The sequence below is a fragment of the Anneissia japonica genome, unplaced genomic scaffold (genome assembly GCF_011630105.1).
Source record: "Anneissia japonica isolate Jap-2015-1 unplaced genomic scaffold, ASM1163010v1 scaffold9668_len1562885_cov226, whole genome shotgun sequence".
NCBI lineage: Eukaryota > Metazoa > Echinodermata > Crinoidea > Comatulida > Comatulidae > Anneissia > Anneissia japonica.
Window position 1 is genome coordinate 477,274 of NW_022711326.1, and position 5,941 is coordinate 483,214.

Sequence of the window (5,941 nt, forward strand, 5' to 3'; positions counted from 1 at the left end):
ATCCCCTTCCCACCCACCTCCGACAAAGATCCTGGATTCGTCACAGAATTAATAATAGGCCATCTCTCTATAATATTCATTTTTAAAACCTCACTTTTTATTCAGGCAAAAAATAAATAAAATAAAATAAAAACTAAATCTATTATTGAATTTTCAATCTGGATTAGGAAAATGAGACCGAAAATGGAAAAATATGAAATTCAATTATTGATGAAGACAAGCAGACATTAAACGAAATAACAAAAAAAAAAGAAAAAGTTAATTTTAAGCCGGGTTATGACGACACGAATACTGGTAGGTCTTGCATGTTGCTTAAAAGTGGGATAATTTTTCATTTAATTTAGTATTCTTTTGTTAGAAATTAAAAGTCCCCAGTGTGCTGGCTAATTGGCTAATTATCTTGACTGTCATACAATGGAAAAACACTACCGATACGGGTAAGAAATGCTGGTAACGATTACATACTGTAAGTTCCAGTGTTAAGAATGGAAACAAGTTTTCGCTGATTTACAAACCGTTTACTACACAATTCCTTAAACTGAATACCAGCCACTTTAAAAATGGAGGTATATTTTAAAATATTCAGGAAATCTATGAATAGGCCTATTGATTTAGGAAATTTTGATACGGGTTTGTGGAAGGTTTCAGGACTTAACTGGCAATCGTTTGGAAAGGAAAATCAATATTTTCAGTCTGACGTCGTGGCTTCGGTTATGGGCAGGGGGGAGGGGAATGGTACTACACGCCCGTAGCCAGGGCTTTTTAGGTGTTCTGACAATCCTTCACCCATGGAGTGGATGTTTCTTCCTTTTCCTTCGCAATGAAAATTGCTTTTGTAAGATACAATATATTCTATTTTTCTTAACTGCAGAAAATTCCCTAGCTCGTCCCTCAACTCAGTGCTCAGAATGAACCCCATTTGTAGATGCTGGCTACAGGACTGTACCGACGGCGGCCGATTTTTTAAAGTGGGTGGGGGGGCATTTCATAAGGTCCAGTAAGCGAGCGAAGCGAGCATGACGCTGGGAAACAGGGGCCGCCAAGAGCCCCAGTGGGGGTCCAGGGGGAGAATCCCCCCGTAAGCTACGGATATTTTATGAAGTTTGGTGAATTTTATAAGTTATTTTATAGGCATCAAGGTACTGTATGATTTTATATTTGTTGTAACTTCCAGTGGCGGATCCAGGAATTCGAAATAGAAGGGCACACTGAGGGTACTTTCAAAGATAGAAGATCTAGCCTATACCACCTCAGCCCCACCATGGTTGGGTGAAGTATGAAAATTTGTGATTATGGCACCTCTAGATGGCTGGAAATTACACTTTCAGAATTAAAATTTGAATATAATTTAACATATATCTCCATTTAAAAAAAAGAACAATTTAGCCTTCCCCTCCCCCTTGGACGCGCCACAGATTTCCGAACAAAGTCGAAGTCGTGATTGCTTCCACGACCTCAATGAATTATTTATCATGAGTGTTATCCTTGATATGGGTTCCCCGACGAAAACTTCACTTTTCCCCCGATGGATAAAAATTACCCTTCTATCCCGTAGTAAAATATTTTATAGAATTCTATAGAAAGTCTGTAGAGGTTTAAGAGTTATAGAATTCTATAGAAAATTTATCCAAGAATAATTTCTCTATATAAAACCTATCCATTCTATATAAAGATAGTTCTATAGAAATATAATTCTATAGAAAAATGATACAAAATTTTGCTTCTATACAAGACCACATCCATGCTCTATATATAGAGATGTGCTATAGAAATATAATTCTATAGATAATTACTTAGAAGAAAAATGTATAAACTTTTTATAGAAAGAGTTCTAATTAAATTTAATACAAATTCTAGATTGAATTATATATTTTCTCTTCAGATTTTTGAAATATAGTGTCTATAGAATTTCTATTTTTCTTTCAGAAAAATCCTATAGAATTCTCGTTTTATTGTGATATATTTTCTGTGTAATTTTGAAAGATTTTCGATAAAATTGTTTATAAAGTCTTTAGAAATTATAAAGTTAAATGTATAGAATGAATAATATACAATTTCTCTAGAATTATAAATTGATTTCTTATGGAATTAATTATTTTTTATATCGTAATTGTTATCGTAATTAATTTTATATTAAAATTCTATATACATTCTATATACGTTTTAAAGAACGTGTTGGCAGATTCCATGGGAAATAGGCCTATATGTAAATACCGTATTGTATTGAATTTTATTTTATAAATTTATGAAAACATTATAAACAATTCTTGAATTTTAAAATTATCTTGATTTTATCAAAATTTCTACCTGCACTTTATCTCAAAACATGATTCGATTTCGATGGAACGCCGTTCAAGCAACAATTTAATGATAATCAGTGAACCGATGATGATTAAAAAATTAAATCGTCGATGATGAAATGTGAACCGTCGATGATATAGAAAGTGAATCTTCGATGAAAAAAAGTTGAATCGTCGATTATGAAAAGTGAACTGTCAATGATGAAAAAAGTGAATCGTCGATGATAAAAAGTGATTGTCGATAATGAAAAAAGTGAATCGTCGATGATTAAAATTAAATCGTCGATTATGAAAAGGGGCAGCCATAAGAAATAAAGTTAGCATGGAGATAGAGTCTATGTTGGAAATACGGTACTTCTGGATGCCTGGAAATAAAAGCTGGCAAACCTGCCACCACCCATTCCTATCTGGACACACCATAAAGATATAATAAGAATACTAGAGCGCTAACAGCAATGTATTCGATGTTCGAAATACGCAGAGCTGTGTGTGTGTGTACCATGCAAGATGGCTGCCATAGATTCGGCCAATCAAATTTCGCCTGAGCACTCTCATTTTCAATGGCGCCCTCAATTTACACCGAAAGTTCAGTACAGCTATGTTTGAAACTCGAGCGTTGCGGTGTATGGGTGTAATGTACACGATTTTAATTTTTTTAAATATGTAATGTACACGATTTTAATTTTTTTAAATATTTGAATAAGATGCTCTACCTGGCCTCTTTTTGGCTACGACAGTTTAATAATTTGTCATTATCAATACTAATTATCATTAATGAAATAATATTCAGTCAGAGGGCTTATTTATAGTAATAATATGTATACTAAGCCTGAAGGCGGCGCTTTCCTACGGCAGCCATCTTGGATGGTACACATACACAACTCTGCATTGCTCCGCCATCTTGTCAGCACTCTAGTTGTTTAATAGCTCTATGGGACACACAATGTGGTAGCATTGACCAAATTAAAATTCGTAGGACTATTCTACATCTTGGGAATAAGATAAATGTTATTAGGTCTACTGCGAATGATATATTGTTCAAGATTTAATTAAGTTGCTTATTTCTTCATGAATAATTAAGTGCAAGAAACACGAATGTTATATATAATGCAAGGAATAACAATAGTTATATTTACACGACGTGAAGGGTATTGTGAAATATATGCAATCAAGTGCAAGAAACACGAATCTATATATAATTTAAGGAATAACAATATGCAATTAAATAAAACATGTTATATGAATACACAGGATACAATTTATGCTATGAATTAACTTTGGAAATACAGTAGGCCTATGCCTACACAGATAACGTATAGTTTCGAGAAACATACTGCTGGAACAAGTTTAATTACACGTACTTACCAAATTCAACCTGAAGCATAATAAATTATTTATCACGCTCTAGATAAGTTGTACTATCACTTAAATCGTTAAAAAATGTTTTAATTAAATCATCTGTTTCCCTCTAGTAAACACTCTAATTTTAGTCAATAAATGTAGGTACCTCCAGGTAGATCTAACAGGAGATGACATAATATAGAGCACTAACATTCAAGGGCTATCCAGCTTTTTTTTTTGTAAAAGAGCGGAGGGGCCCAATGTTGTTGAATGTAGCTGGTTTTACAGTACCGTGGAAACTTTGTTTACCTGGATGCCCAGAAAAAATATGAAATACTAATAAAAATAATAATAATAATAATAATATAAATAATAATATAAATAATAATAAGGGGATGATGATCCCAGAACCCTCACAAGGGACCCAGAAGGGAACTCCCCTGGGCAGGGAACACTGACAATTTAGAGATTTGAAAGGCTTTAAACGAGTCTCATACCACGTAAATCATTTTTTTTCCTCACCAAATTTCGTTTTCTTTTTCTCCCCGGCTGGGGAGCCTCCCTTGGCGGTGGAGGGGAAGGGGGTGTAACCACTCAGACTCCACTGGCATCACCACTGATTTGGTCATCAGAGTTTCACTCAACATAAGAATATAAATGAACTTTTCCCTTGATCATTGTATAGGCTCACAATGCGTTTTACCTTCATGATAAACTGATTGGATTTTCCCCCTGCATACTGTCATAATACGAATTGACTGGGATTTACTCTTAAACATGGAATTATTTTCTTCTTGTGTCATTTCATATAAATTCAAATCCAGTACAGTGCAGTGGTGGAACCAGGAATTTCAAATAAAGGGGGCTCAGAGAGGGGCTTTCACAGATAGAGGATGTAGACCACCAGGTTCGGGCTGAGCTAAGAAAATGTATGATTATGGCAACTCTAGATGGCCAGAAATGCCACTGTGAGACTTAAATTTGAATACAATATCTTATTGTTTTCGTTAAATTAGATGGAGTTTAAATGTGGTTATATTACGCTAGTTTGAAGGTTTACTGTAAGCCAATCAGTTACATGTATTATACATCTTCGTGTGGTTATTAGCATAAATAAAACTAGAACGTCGCTCCATTAAGCGTGCTTACCTCCTCTCCCACCCCCAACCCCATATGCCTAAATACAAGTCACGAATGTAGGCGATTTTTTCTTCATGCTCGGTTTCAAGGAAACTTTACAGACGCAGGTATACAGACGTCAATCAACATTTGGTTGCTCAACTCAAAAAGGGAACTGGTGCTGGGAACAGTCACAAATGTGGGGGTGGGGGGCAGGGCTCCCACCAGTAGAAAAAGGTGGGTGGACCAATGGCCATCCTGGCCCTCCGCTTCTGCAGCCGTTGGACTGAGAGAAAAATTTCCCGACTTTAACTTTAACGGATGGGATCCTCAACCCTGGACCCCCACTAATACCGGCTAGGCTTTCAACTATTTTCAATACCTGCAGGGGCGAATCCAGAAATGTCCAAAAGGGGGCCCCCCGGAAGTGGGGGGCCGTAAGTTGGACCGATTGAGACAACACTGTCGTAGGGGGTCTGGGGGAATGCCCCCGCGAAATTTTTGTGTTCTAGACGCCCGAACATAACATTTGAGGCATTCTGGGCTATCATTTTTATCTTTTTCTCTCTTTTTTCCCCTTTTTTTTTTACCTCGGTGGCGGGCCGGCTCCCCCTAAATCCGCCCCTGAACTGTACCGATTACGACACGTTCATGTCTACGGATGGGGTAGGACAATTTCCTGCCATTATCAAAGTCTCATGGTGGGAAATTGTCTTTGTGTTAAAATATACAGTTTTACAGCATACAGCATATTATTTTAATGTTCGATAATTATAGCAATAAATGGACCTTCCCAGAGTGCCAAACTCTACATCAGACCAATTAGAAGTCGTGAATAGAAATTTTCTGTCCAAAGACGCACGTGCATGTGCATTTACGCATGATACCTTAGCAACAATATCCATGATGACGATTTAATAAACAACAAAGCAAACATGACATTGTTAGCATAAGAGCATAAACATTTTGTTTATTTTAAAAAAATTCACATCTATCTCAATCATAGAAAGTTAATTTACTTATAAATTCACTGTGGAAACATTACAAAACAACAAAACCTGCAGCTGTACAATACCTAATAATACTTATCACCAATTTCAAGTATAGAACTTAACATTTTTTGCCTAATACATTAAAATGGCTACTACAGTATTTCATTTATTTATGATCTGATCACTGTT